At 35.3% G+C, this 15,554-nt stretch overlaps 1 pseudogene; it reads right to left on the bottom strand.

Annotated features, from left to right (window-relative positions):
• LOC136136039 (serine/threonine-protein kinase MARK2-like) overlaps positions 1-9,290 on the bottom strand; it is a 54,001-nt pseudogene extending 44,711 nt beyond the window's left edge.
• Positions 9,291-15,554: the final 6,264 nt, after the last annotated feature.

Raw genomic sequence — 15,554 nt, 5'->3', positions numbered from 1 at the left:
ACATATATATGCATACATGTATACATATGTACATTAACACACATATATCAACACACATACATATATATGCACACAAGTGTATATATTACATACATATCTGTTTGTATATAAAATAATATGAAATAAAAATATGGTATCATAAAATATATTTAGCTTATCCTCAAGATTCAGTTAATATCACTCCAATTTTCTACTTTAGTAACTCCAAGTAATTTTAGAAAATGTTTTGATATTCTGTAATAATATTTTAAAACACCATATGAAAAAAGGTTGGGAATTTTAAAAAATAAAATGAAAAAAAATAAGAATGACAAGGAAATTTTAAAAGAAGTAAAATTTATATTGAGGATAGTAAATTATATAAATAGCATATTTGAAACTTGAATAAGTGACATGCAAGACATTCTTGAGGTATTTTTCCATAAAGTAAAGGAACAGGACAAAAATTTGCGGGAAGAGAAAAAATGTTAAGAATTTAGAACAACAATCCAATCTATAAATTATATGGGATCCTTTGGGAGGAACCATCAGAATTATTAAAGAAATGATCAAAATACAATAAAGTATCAGCTAACATAAAGAGCATAATTAGTAGATGTGACTAAAATAAAAATACACAAATATAATACTGGTATATTATTACTATTATATTAAATGGATATAGGGGAAAAAAATCCAAATGATGATGATGTCAGGTTTCTGATAATGTTACACAGTTCATACTGAACATGGGTTTCTTTGTGGCAGTGCTGAAAATCAAACGTTAAAAAAGCATTTTTAAAAATTAAAATGTAATTCTGGTTCCTATAGTATGGAAGTACTAAGATCTCACCAGACTGACTCACACACAGCAAATCATTATAAAATCTGAACATAATACAAACAGCAGGTACCTGAAGGCACTGAAGAGGGAACAGAAGTAGACAGAATCTTGCGGGGTATACACACTCGGAGGAGAGGTATTAAACGAATTGATTTCATGTCGTGGCTTTTAGATTTGAGCCAAAGCATTCAGCATGGTATAGGAAGCAACAAGGATGTCACTGGAAAAACCACAGTCTTCTGGCCCTGGCTATTCACGACCTCTAAGAAGTAGGAGAAATCCGGAAGGCAAAGAGACAAAGGATGTCCTAATTCTATCTACATATATCTTGGAACCACAAACATGCAGGCAACTCAAAGCAACTTGGATAAAAACAAAAATTCTGAATTAAAATCAGATCTGTTGACCAAGAAACAAAATTTGCCATTCTCTTAGGACAAAAATCACAAAATTCAAGTTCTCTAAGCTCAGGATACAATAAGAAAATAGCCCAATATACAAAGACCTAGGAAATTGAAACATATTTTCAAGATCAAAGAAAATCAACTGAGATTGACCCTGAGATAACCAAAATGTTGGAACTAGCAGCCAAGACTTTTAAAGTCACTATTCCAACTATCCTCAATGAAGAGAAACAAAACACACATTCAATGAATAAAGAGATAGGGAATGTCATCAGAGAAATAGAAATTATTTTTAAAAGAAATAAATTGGTATTCTAGAACTGATCAAGGCAGTATCTACAATAATAGCGAAATATAAGTGGCATAGGCAAGAATAAGGAAACTTGATAGGTCAATAGAAAATATTTAATGTCAATAGCTCTAAGAAAAAAAGATTTTGAAGGGGAACAGAACCTTAAGTACCTTTTAGATGATATCAAATTGTTGAAAATATGAGCAACTGGAGTTCCAGAAAGAAGGTAGAGAAAAAATAGTGTGTAAAAATATTTGGAAAATAATGGCTGAAAAATTCCCAAATTTGATAAAAGACAGAAACTAGCCAATTAGAAAAAAACACACAGAAGCCACACCAAGACATAAGCCACAATGTAGTCATATTTTGAAAGCTAAATATAAAAATCACCTAGAGAAACAATACATTACATGAGAGAGAACAATGATTTATTAAGAGCTGATTTCTCAGAAACTATGGAGGAAAGAAGAGAGAATGAAATAACACCTTTAAAGTGTTCCCAAAAAGGGTTAATCTGGCAGTCTATGTACAGTATAAATATCCTTACAGAATGAAGTTGATATGGAGACATTTTCAGTTTAAAGAAAATTTACTGCCAGGAGATATACATTGTAAACTATTTAAAGAATTTCTTCAGATTGAAGGCAAATGATACTTAATAGAAATTTGGATTCTCAGAGAGGAATAAAAAGCACTGGAAATGGAAAATATTTGAATAAATGCAAAATAACATTATTTTTATTCTTAATTTTCATATAATTCAAATAATTAAAACAAAAATTATTATATTGTCTTATGGACTTTATCATATATGTGATATAGATGAAACATGTAAAACAACTATATGTATAAAGCTGGAATTTTTATTATTTTATGTAAAGTAAATCAATATTAACTGTAATGAATTGTGAAAAATTAAGGATGTATGTTGTAATCCCTACAGTAACTACAAAAATATAACACAAAAGACAAATAAAGAGCCAATGGGAAAATTAAAATTGAATATCAACATATATTCAAATAATTTAAAAAAAATCAGAAAGCAAAAATAAAATTATAGGAGAAAATAAGAAATAAAATGATAGATGACTCAACCAAATCATTAATTATGTTAGAAATTAATGGATAAACCATGTGAATGTTCCTAATGACAGAGTTTCAAACTATATGAAGCAAAACTGACAAAATTAATTAAAAAATTAGACAACCCCATAGTATTATGAATCTTTTAACATCATCTCAGCAATTGATAAAATGAGACATAAAAACTAAAGCAAAAAAAAAAAAAGAAGATCAGAACATCCCTATCAAACTCACTAAAATAACTGATATTTAAAGAACACTACACCCAACTACATCTGAATACACATTCAAGGCATATGGTAATTTTACAATGATAATCTATATACTGATATATAAGATGAATAAAAATACATTTTAAAAAGCATATTCTCTGAATATAGTGGAATTAATTTGAAATAACCAATTGCCATAACCAAAACCTTTGAATAAGTAGATATTAAACAACATTCTTCTGAATGATCCACAAGTTAAAAAAGAAGTAATAAGAGTAACTAAAATGTTTTAAAATGAATATATACCATGTCCAAATTTCTGGAGTGCTGCTAAAGCAGTATATATAGGGAAAGTTTTAGTTTGAAATGTGTATATTACAAAAAGTTAAATTTAGTGACCTGAGGTGTTACCTTAAGAAATTAGAATAAGAATAAAACATTAAATAAAAAATAAGTATAGGGCTTCTCTGGTGGCACAGTGGTTGAGAGTCCACCTGCCGATGCAGGGGACACGGGTTCGTGCCCCGGTCCGGGAAGATCCCACATGCCGCGGAGCGACTAGGCCCATGAGCCATGGCCGCTGAGCCTGCGCGTCCAGAGCCTGTGCTCCACAACGGGAGAGGCCCAGGTACCCAAAAAAAAAAAAAAAAAAGTATAAATAAATTATCCAAATTTATCTAACCATATGATTAAAGTTAGTGAATTCTACTGTACATAAATTGTATTTCAATAAAGCTTGAGGAGGAAAAACCAAAAATACTATACACTGTAGAAAAATGAACATACAAAAAAGAAAATATACCCACAAAAATAGCTGCGATTTCATTACACATAAATACATTATTTTATATTTCACTTTATGCTTGTTAGGATTTTCAATGTTCACATATATAAACATTAATATGTATTTCTCTTCATAAAAATGTTGTATTTACACAATATTTTAAAAGATATTTAATAGCAATGAACATTCAGTGAAAAAAGTCTAAAATTACAGAAATAAAGATAACTTTCCTATGATTTATTCCAGCTCTCTGACAAATTAATTGAAATTAATAATTCAAAGATATGAGATGCATGGCATATGCTTCTTTTCTTTGCCAATCTTAGAAAACTAGAAAAAGTGTTGTTTGTTCACTATCCAGTGTAATGCCTTTACTTGCGCAGCTTCATGAACGCTTAAACCAACAGATAATGCATCTCTCTTCAGCATTTGTTAATAAAAATATTTAAACTTTGTATATACTTAGTGCATTGTGCCTGTAGAATCATTAATTCTAAAGAAAGATTTTTTTCCAAGCAGAAGTAACTGTGCAGAGCAACATAATGAACACTGTCATTCAAACGAAATTTGAAAAGTAGTTTTCTGAATCTTCAAATGGAATGACCTGTGTTAATCTTATTTTCATATTGGTAAATTTATCATCTGTCAGCAGAGTTCTTTTTTTCTTTTTTTTTTTGCAGTACGTGGGCCTCTCACTGTTGTGGCCTCTCCCGTTGCGGACCACAGGCTCCGGACGCACTGGCTCAGCGGCCATGGCTCACGGGTCCAGCCACTCCGCGGCATGTGGGATCTTCCCGGACCGGGGCACGAACCCGTGTGCCCTGTATTGGCAGGTGGACTCTCAACCACTGCGCCACCAGTGAAGCCCCAGACTTCTTTTTAGAATCTTTTTTTTAAGAACCTGTGATACAGTATGGTTTAACTATGAATATAAAAATAAGACAGTATGTGTAATATATTTCCAACTATAGTACTAAGTTAACTAAAATTATTGCATGGAAAGTATCCAAATAAATTATTGACTCTAATGGATGGCATGTTAATGTTAGTGAAGTATGAATTAACTTAAGTGTTGGAATGTATATTTTACTTGACAAGAATATGTGTCAGTAGTTCTGAACACTTAAGGAGCTCTTTAAAACTTTTTTTGTTTCTGATAGTTTGTTCACTATCCAATGTAATGGCCTTTATTTGCTCAGCTTCATGAACGCTTTAAACAACAGATAATGCATCTCTATTCAGCATTTGTTAATTAAAAAATTTAAACTTTGTATATACTTAGTGCATTGTGCCTGTAGAATTATTGGTGTTGTGGTGTTTCAGGTAAAGTCTACCGGAAAACAAAATATTTTTTTCTTCCATTGCCAGAATTGTCCATATCACTAATTCTGCTTAATCTTTTAAGAGAGAGCATTGTCTGAGATGGCTGTTGGCTGGCTCTCTTGACAAATGGCCATGTCCACACGGAGCTAATAAACTGCAAAATATTTGACTGTTCATTCACCACTCAAAAATCTCCCTGACAGCACCAAAACAGTATCAGAGGCCAAAGAGGAATAGACATGGCTTTAATAAGCTGAGGGAGAATGCCATGATTCACATCCAAGGTCTTTTAGCAGTTGGTTTCTTCCTTTAACAAGGTACAGGACTTGAGCTTCTCCTCTGGAATACCAAATGAGCAAGGATGGGGAGCCTGCTGCAACTCTCATCTGTGTGCTTAGATGAAAGCTGAGCTCAGGTGTCTGGATAAATTTACACAGGACGGCCAGCTGCAAGGCAGCCTACCTGGTAGAGGTCAAGTAATAGGCACCTTTAAATATCTCTTCCAAAGGAAGAAAAATCCCACACGATGCTGACCAGTCAAGGAGAAATAGCCTCTATGTAAAAGTGTTCTTTCAACAAGCCCCTTTCCTAAGCCTGGGAGTCTTCCCACGGCAAAAGTAAAAGCTTGACAAAAGCAGCATGTTACAATCTGAGCCTTAAGACCTCATCTAAAATTTAATGTCTGGTTAACAGAGTGGTTTAGGAATTTTAGTTTTTAGTTCTTTCAAGGCAGAGATTCCTATTGGATCAGTATTCTTTGTTGCTATAACTTTATATTCATCCCACACTGTGTGGGAAATGTTTGTGAGCTGCATAGGTGGTTGAAATAAGGAGTCATCATATTAATGGGCTGGAAAAAAATAACTTGTGGTGAGCTTAAAATCCTTGACCTACAACTTTGTAGTCTTCAGTGAGATTCAAGTTTCTCCATCTACAGAATGGGCTGTGTCCATATTAAATATATACATTCATCTTGGAGGGCTGTTGCAGAAATTAAAGATTTGGTGTAACATCTTTCTCAGATAGAAGACCCTCCCTATTGTTCCAATTTCCTTCTCCCTTTCTTTTTCTTAGGAGAACAGATTCTAAGCCCCAGATAGTCAAGTTGGAATTCTTCTTCCTTGGTTTTATCATTTAGCCCCATTTTATGCTTTTGTCTTATCCACTTGATCTATATAACCTTTTATATTCCTTTTTATCCCATTTTTATCCTCCATTCACACACACACACACACACACACACACACACACACACACACACACAAACATCATCCCCCCAAACAGGTACACATCAACTTGTACCAACACACAAATCTGGAGAGGATACCTGACTTACAACAGAAGTTCATCTTTCCCATTTTCTAGGTTGAAGCTTATCTTCGTCAAAAAAATACATGGAGAGTCCAGTTTTGACTAGTTCCCACAGTGTATGGCTTGTAATCAACTTACATAATAACCAGTTGTAACAGACTCTATCATTTTTCACATTTCTCCTATTCTACTTCCTGTATGATAATTATACTTCTCCCACTCTGTTTAACTCAGGGTGCTTTGACTAATGAAATTTAAAAAGAAATGATATATTTCACTTCTTGGAAGAGATTTTAATGCTTATACCATGTAGTTTTTTCCATCTTCCTTATTATTAAAAATGTTTTAGAAAATGACTGCTCTGTTAGCCTAGGTCCCCAAAAGAAGGCAATGATGATAACACAGATCAGGGGTCCCAGCCAACTTTCAATGAAGTATGTTATGAACAAGAAATAAGTATTTCTAAGCCAATGAGATTTGGGATATTCTTTATTACTAGAGCTTAACCTACCTTCTCAGGACTAGCATACTACTCCAGCCCAAACTAGAACTAGGTCCTTTATTTAAGTATTTAGACTTCAGCTTTGTTTTCTGTTCTGTAATATAATTTTTATAAACCTTTCTAATACTACAGTAATTTCATTCGACTGGATCAGTTTTATACATTCCTATCCCACATTAAGAACCTGTAGCTCTGTCCTTGATTATAATTTCTTGGATTTGTATATCACACTTGCCCTGGGTTTCCCATCAATATAATCCTCCCATCTGTTGCAAAACCCATTTATTCATCGTGGGTACCTTAATGATGATTGCCTTCATGAACTGTGCTCTGATAATACCACCCCTCCTTGTGCAACAGGCTTGATATCCCCAGCCTTAGTGTATTTTTTCAGCATCATGACTTGGATGTAGTCTCCTTACTGTCTATTCAGCCCCTGTTGCTGTGGCAAGATTTGGTTTCTGTGTTACTCTCAGTCTATAAAATGAGTAATTCTGATTAAACCACACTTTGATCAATAATGAAATACCCACTCTGTGAGTTACTGACTTTGTGACATTATCATTTTGAGCTTTAATTCTGACACATCTTGTGATTTTTGTGAGCGTTTAATAAAACATGTTGCCAAAGATATTTTGACTAATTGTATGTGCCAAGTTCATTTATCTACAGGAACTGGGAAAATGATTCAGAAAAGTAAACCTACATTTTTTACCACTTCTATATGTATGCACCTGCACACATATGTTCATTGCTTAGAGCTAAGTGAATTGCCTTGTACATATTTTTCCTAGATCCTGTGGTTGATAAGAAATGAATCATTCCATTTTGTGGGGAAAGAATACTGCTTCCTGAATAACTTTCAGAATTTTACAATCCACTCAACGAATAAAATGTCTGCAGAGTGCCCAAATACCATTATACTCCAGTAATCTGCAGTAGTGCCCTCTCTGCTGACACTTAGAATTTTTTTTAAGTGTAGCCTATTGGGATACCACATTAATATTCCAATATAGTAATCATCTATTCTTACCACCATTTAAACTGCTGAAAAAATCATCAGCTTTATGGTGGTAAGGCAGGTATCTAGAAAGCCTGGGTCAATGTTTTAGTGGATTCCTGACATTTTGGCTCTGTCCACACCTCTCAGTCCAATTCTGTCTACTCTCACACTTAATGCCTATTATGGACTGAATGTTTGTATCTCCCCAAAATTTACATGTTGAACCCTAACTCCCACTGTGATAATATCTGACGATAGGTCCTTCCGAAGTTGAGTTGGTCCTGCAGGCTCCACCCTCATAAATGGGAAATGTACCCTTTTAAAAGAGACCCCAGAGAGATGCCCTGCCCCTTCCTCCACATAAGGATACAAAGAGAAGATGGCAATCTATGAACCAGGTAGTGAGACCTCACCAGACACTGAATCTGCCTTGATCTTGGACTTCCCAAGCTTCCAGACCTATTGGAAATACATCTCACCCAGTCTATGGTATTTTTGTTATAGCAGCCTGAACAGACTAAGATAACGCCCTATCACAGGTTTGCCCACAGGCTCTAGTTCAATCCTCTTATCAGTAAAATCACCTACCCTCAGCCCCCTTCTAGAGAGTAACAAGTCTTCCAGACTCATACTCACCCACACCAACCACAGGGGCAGCTCCTCATGGTTAAGCATATCAATCATGGCACTCACACTACCCACTGGCATGTTCCTCCTGGTATGAAACAGGGAAAATGCTTTAGTGAGGAGATGACCCCGAAGTTTAGGAAAATGTCAAGCAATTTCCTTCATAAAAAACACATAACCCTGAGGCTCAGAGACCAACACAGGTGTACGTTATCATACAGAAAGTCATTGGGAGAAAACTGGTCAAGTCATAATGCCTTGAGCACTTACAAAGAAACTGTGTTTATTTTTATACAACGAGAAAGGATAAAGCAAAGGAATAGATGCTTATAGCCTTCTACTTTGAGCAATAAACTATCTGGAGAAGATTAGGAGAGAGACAAAATGGTAGCAGAGCTCAGAAGGAGATAAATAACGATATATAATTTTTTTAGGGTGAAAATTGATAAATGTTGAGGATTATTAAGGAGAGAGCTCATAAGAACCAGTGGTAGACTGGTTAGAACAGAATAAGTCTTCTAGATCCCAGGCCACATTTTCCACCTCCCTTCCCCATCCACTGCACTGCCAGGATCATTATTTCTTAATTAATTTAACCCACTGCAGAAATGTCTTTGTGGGATGATGATTGACAGAAAGATGCCAAGAGAAGCATAGAATATGGAGCTTGATGGCAAAGACACTTTGACTTTGAACATGCAGCATGCTTCCCATTTCTCCCCCAAATCACTATGGCAATTTATTATTATCCTTCATAGAACCACCTTTAAGAAATGAGGGTTTAACTAAGCCTGAGAAACATCCTCTATATTATCCTCTTGAAGCTGTTAGACAGTCCTAAAACTTAATTGTTACTGGAGACTCTGGCAATGAGCCCAGGCCATTTCTGAGGGGTTTACTGTGAAGGCTGGCGATGGAGGCGTCATCTTGGGCATGCCTGGACTTGGCTATTAAATAATATCTAGGCTCCAGCTGTTCCCAAGAGTGCATTCAATCAACCCATTTCCTTGATGTTCTCCAATCTGAAAGGTAATGATACTGAGATTGGTCTAAGGACAATGAGCTAACATTTATTTCCTTATATCTTTGTCCTAGAAAAATACCATGTCTTGATTTAATCTTATTTATAATTCCAAAATGAGTTAAATGTCATGACTGAAAAAAAGTTAAAAAGTGATTTTAGAATAAAATTTATGTCAGTAGACACGGGCCACGGCTAGGATCAGGGCAACCTGTCAAAAGGAGGCAAGAAGAGATCAAGTTTAGAAATTTCCTTCCTTGAGTGTGTGTGTATGTATGTGTACGTGAGAGAAAGAAGATTCTTCCAAGAATTTAGGAGTAATTCTATACTCATAGAAGTAGCCATACTTTGGATTATGTACCACGTGGAGAGCACAAACTCTTTGTTAGGCCAGAAAAGGTCTATGCCAATGTCTTCCTATATTTCCCGAGCAACACCCACCCAACCCCTTTTATCTATCCTTGTCTGGGCCTTAGAGAGCTACTATATATTTCCAGAGTAAGTCAGATCACTGTAGCAGAAAAATAAGTAATAAACATTATTATTTTTTTGCATTGCTACTGTGGTGGCAAAATTTAAAAGCACAAGGAATTTAAAAGATGAAGAAGTTATTTCTGATTTCAGCTCCCATAAAAAGTGTAGAAGTTGTTACCCCTAACCTTACAATAAGAAATAGCAAGACAAAGTGAAAATCAATTATTTTTTTAAAGAACTGTCAGAGAAAAGAGAAAACTCAATTATTTTTTAAGAAATGTCAGAGAAAAGACATCACAGGGCAAACCATTACCCCAAAATCTAAAGAGTCAAGCACATCCAGAGAGTTACAGTACCTGAGATTCACCTACCTGATGCCATAAACAAATAGGAACAACTTCTATTAGTACTTTTGAAGTGGTGGAGACTGAGTGAGGACTAGAATGAGAGTAAGAAGCTGCTGGGCACCAGAGTCATACGGGGCTCCTCACACTGTCAAGTGCTTTCCTTCAGGATTATCACCAGGTTCTCACAGGTAGGATCCAAGAAAACTCCCCACATGAACCTGAAATGGTATGGGAAGAGTAGCCATTATAAATTCCCACCCAGACCATTCCTTCTATCAAAGGCTTAGTTTCCAGAAGGGCGCTAGACAGAAGTTTAATTAATTTGAACCAGAGGGCAATTCTGAAATCTTTTTTCAGTTTGAGTAAGGGAACTCTGTTCCACTTCAGCCACCTCCACCCTTTCTGTCTCACCTAAGGAAAAATAAATAAATAAAAGCCACGGTCAACAGGGAAGAGGATTCAAAAAAGCAGACTGAGAATGCTGCATCCAGAGAAAGAACTAGAGGACAGGGAAGAAAAGGAGCTGCCAAGGCGTCCTTCAAGAGGTAAATGGATAACCAAAGTGTAATCCATCCATCCATACTGTGAAAACTATTCAGTGAAGTAGAAGAAAAAGCCATCAAACTACTCAAATACATAGATGACTCAAATACATATCACTAAATGTAAGAAGCCAGAATGAGAAGATTGTATACCATATGATTCGATTATATGACATTTTGGGGAAGGTAAAACTACAGAGATGTAAAATAGATCAGTGATTGCCACAAGTTTAGGGAGTGGGGAGGGTAGAATAGGTTAACACAAGACACTTTTTAGAAGCAGAAACTAACCATGAAACTAACCATGAAACTCTTCTCTGTGGTACTGCAGTGGTGAATACATGACAAAATCCGTTTTTCAAAATTCATAGATCTTTACAGCATAAAGAGTGAGGCCTAATGCATGTTAAAAAAAAAAAAAAAGATCTTAATTCAAATAGAAGGGAGGTCAGCAAGATGGCAGAATAATTATAAGTTTCCTGCACTCCAAGTGAGCCCAAAGCCAATCACACTGAAACTAGGTAGGATAATTTCTGATACTTTCTCTTGCCAGAGCCCAGCATGGTAGAGGGTGATTTGGAGGAAATTCCAACTCTCAGTCTCCCCCTGGGGAAGAAAAGGAGTACAACATATAACCAACATCCTGACTTTTAGGGGTGCTGCCTGATGAAACAGTCTCTGTCTTGCCTGAATCCAAGTGCTGACAAAGGATGCATATCTGAGAAAGGCTTGAGAGGTCTCCAAAATCTCTCGCTGTTCTAAATGAAAAAGTCCTCCCTATGTGAAACTAGACCACAAATTCTGGAAGAGTTAGATGATTCTTCAAATGCTGAAATCCCAACCCAAAAAATAATAAGACACACACAGGAACAGGGAAACATGGCCCTTTTAAAGAAACAAATTACATCTTTAGAAACTGACTATAAAAGAACAGAGACTACATGAATTGTCAGAAAAAGAGTTCAAAATTACTGTCATAAGGATGCTCAATGAACTAAAACAGAGCAAAAATAGACAAGTAAATAAAATCAGAAAACAATACATGAACAAAATTTAAGTTGCTATCAGCTTAAAATAGATTGTTATAACTTTAAGATATTTTATGTAATTGCTTTGGGAACCACAGAGAAAATATCTATAGAATTTACACAAAGGGAAAGAGATGGGAATCAAAACATGTCACTATAAAAGATCAACAAAAGACAAAAGAAGACAGGAAAGGGAAAAAGAATGAACAAAAAAGCAACAAGATATAAAGAAAACAATTAATAAAATGGCAATAGTAAATCCTTTCCTATCACTAATTTTCTTAAATGTAAATGGATTAAATGTACCAATTAAAAGACATAGATTGGCTAAATAGATTAAAAAAAAACAAGATCCAGCTATATGCTGTCTAAGAGACTTGCCTTAGATCTAAGGGCACACTGGCTAAAGGTAAAAAGATGGAAAAATACATTTCAGGCAAACAGGAAATTAAGAGAGCAAGATTGGCTATATTTATATCAGACAAGATAGAATATGACAAAAACTGTCACAGGAGACAAAGAAGGACATATAATTCCATAAAGGTCAGTTCACCAGGAAGGTGTATCTATGAAATATATATAACTAATATTAGAGAACTCAAATATATAAAGCAAACATTAAAAATAACTAAAGTGAGAAACAGCAACACAATAATAGTAGGGAACTTTAGTGCCCTACTTTCAGGTATGGATAGTACAACTAGACTGAAGATCAATAAGCAAACATAGTACTTGCAAAACACTATAGACCAGTTTGAACTAACAGACATATAAAGAACACTCCACCCAACAATAGCAGAGCATACATTCTTCTCAAATGCACATGGAATATTCTCCAAGATAGATCACATGTTGAGCCACAAATTAAGTCTTTACAAATTTCAGAAGATTGAAATCAAGCAAAGTATATTTTCTGGCTATAATGGAATGAAACTAGAAATTAATAGCAGAAGGAAACCCCACAAATGTGTGGCAATTAAACAATTCATTCTTAAATAACCAATGAGTCATAGAAGAATTTACAAGGGAATTTAGAAAATTATCTCAAGACAAATGAAAACAAAAACACAGCATAAAAAAACTTACGAGCTACAGCAAAAGCAGTAAAAGTAGTTTATAGCAGTAAATGCTTACATTAAAAAACCACAAAGATCTCAAATCAATTACCTAACTTTACACTTCAAAGAAGTAAACAAGAAAAACAAAGTAAAACCAAAGTTAGCAGAAGGAAGAAAATAATTAAAACACAGCTAATGAAATAGATAATAGAAAACTGAGAGAAAAAATCAGCAAAATCAGTAGTTTGTTTTTTGAAAAGATAAAATTAACAAAATTTTACCTAGACTAAAAAAAAAAGAGAGAGGATATTCAAATAGTCAAAATTAGAAATGAAAGAGACATTACAACTGATGTCACAGAAAAAAAAAAAAGATTATGAGACTACTATGAACAATTATACCCCCAACAAATTGGTTAATGTGAAAGAAATGGATACATTCTTAGAAACATACAATTGACCAAGACTGGATCATGAAGAAATAAAAATTCCCAACAGATCTATAACTAGTGAAGAGATTTAAGCAGTAATCAAAACCTTCTGACAAAGACAAGCCAGATGGCTTCACTGTAGAATTCTACTATTAGAGAAGAATTATTTCGAGAAGAATTAACACCAGTCTTCCTCACACCCTTCCAAAGTATGAAACAGGAAGGAACACTTTCCAACTCATCCTGAAAATGGCAGGGAATGTTTAGATTACATGTACTAGGTGCTAGTAACATTATTTTGCTAGGAGTAAACTACTTAGAGACTAAGAAATTACTTGGATTTCTAAATTGTATGCCTGTGACCCTGATGTTCTGATGTGGTCTTCAGATATATGGAAATTTGGAAGTGGGATACATGTGTAATTTAGGGTTAAATTACTCTATCTTTGGAAGTACTATACTGGCCATAATAGATGCAGGGAAAAACACATTCAGGCTGAAGTTACTGAAGGACACTAGGTTCCACCAAGATATTATACTTACATACTGAGACAGAGCTGAGTAAAAAGTTGGGGAGGAGATTTTTGAACTGTAAATTTTTTTGGATTTTAATTTTCTGGATAGGGGATGGACTTCCGTTTTACACTTTAATTTTGCTGGGATTTTGGGCTGTTTCTGTATTACAGGTAAAATATTTGTGTTATGTTGTCACGTGGAGCTCACCGTATAGCTCTCCTCGGCACAAATTTGAAGTGAACAATAGCGTGCTAGGTGATTATTTGACCTGGCTTACAGCTTAGGCTTGGAATTAATTTAAATGTTGCCTCTCTGGCATAGTTCACATTTTCCCATCTCCCTAGTTGAAGAAAATTTAAAATGAGTAAGTGACACACTTTACAGAGGGAAAGCAGCCTCACTGCTTCAGTGGTCAGCTACCGCTCTGACCAATCATAGACTTCAATAGTGAAACCAGTGAGTTAAGAGAGAAGAAACTAACAACACAGGGTAACATATAAGGATGAGCTTTTGAAAGCTACTTGGGTTCAAAGCTTTTCATTCCTATTCACCAGCTGTGTGACTGTAAATCACTTAATCTTGGTAAATTATATTTTATCATCTTTAAGATAATGATATATATCAGCACTTACGTCAAAGTATCATTATAAGCGTATAATGAATAATATATGAAAAGTATTAATCCTCGTGTCTGTTACATAGTAAGTTTCAATTGAATCAGCTGCCGTCGCCATTCTTATCTTTAACATAGCATAAGTGCTTAAAGCACAGCATACAGTCATACATTTTACTCCTCTTCTGCTCATGTCTTGTCTTGCTTTCCTTACATCCAAATCACCCCGACTACTCTTCTGCATGGCACATTCATGATTTTGTTTTCTCCTGTTCCTCCACTCCTTCAAAGCTTGCAAGCTCTATATGTCTGTGTTTTCGTAGGAAAATAGGCCCTCTGTGAATGTAAATTCCCAACCTCTCCCCTCCTCCATACCCCTTTTACCTCACCATATGGCTCATCCCTGCCATACCCAGCAGGTCATTAATTACTGGATAAGGGTTTTGCCATGCTAAGCTACCCTTCAGATAAATTTAATAAAATATTAATGCTAAAGCTACTAAAAAATTACATACTGTGTGTGATCTTCCTTAGAATTATGCAGCAATAACTCTTGACAGTAAAGCGTTGTTGCCCAAATAAACTGTTAAACGGTGTGAGAGCTCAAGGAAGTGGCTGTACCAGGGTGTACATTCTTCTCATCCCTCCCTTTTAATTATTTGTCAAACAATGCCCTTAGCACCCAGGTCTAGCTGGTTGAAAAAGATGTGGCAGGAACTTTAAGGATTTCTTTCTTCTTCTAAGTCCTGAGGACAGCATCTGAGCAAGCTCAGCTTGACGGCTGGGAGAATCATCTGATCTTCCCACCCTTCTGTGGGCTCTTTGATTCTACAGGTGAGAAAACTGAATCCCAGAGGCATAGTGACTTGTCCAAAACCTTGTATTCAGCAGTATATCAAGCAGTTTCATGAACTCATTCATTTCCCTCTCTATTCTTTAGTTTCCTCAAATGTTTCTCCTAGGCATTTTGTCTTCAACAGCTTGCTTTTATGCTCCCAAATTGTAGCTGCCCCAAACATATCAAATGGTGAAATTCTCGTTCATAACCTCCTTTTCTCTCTGTGTTTTCTGTTGCATACTTCCTCTTCTATTTCTTCTGAAAACCCCAGCCCCAACCTCCTTTATCAACACAAACTCGCAAGTATATGTTTCATATTTATC

The sequence above is a fragment of the Phocoena phocoena genome, chromosome 16, assembly GCF_963924675.1.
Source record: "Phocoena phocoena chromosome 16, mPhoPho1.1, whole genome shotgun sequence".
NCBI lineage: Eukaryota > Metazoa > Chordata > Mammalia > Artiodactyla > Phocoenidae > Phocoena > Phocoena phocoena.
Note: the sequence above shows the minus strand (reverse complement) of the source record. Positions and strands in the feature narration are given on the sequence as shown.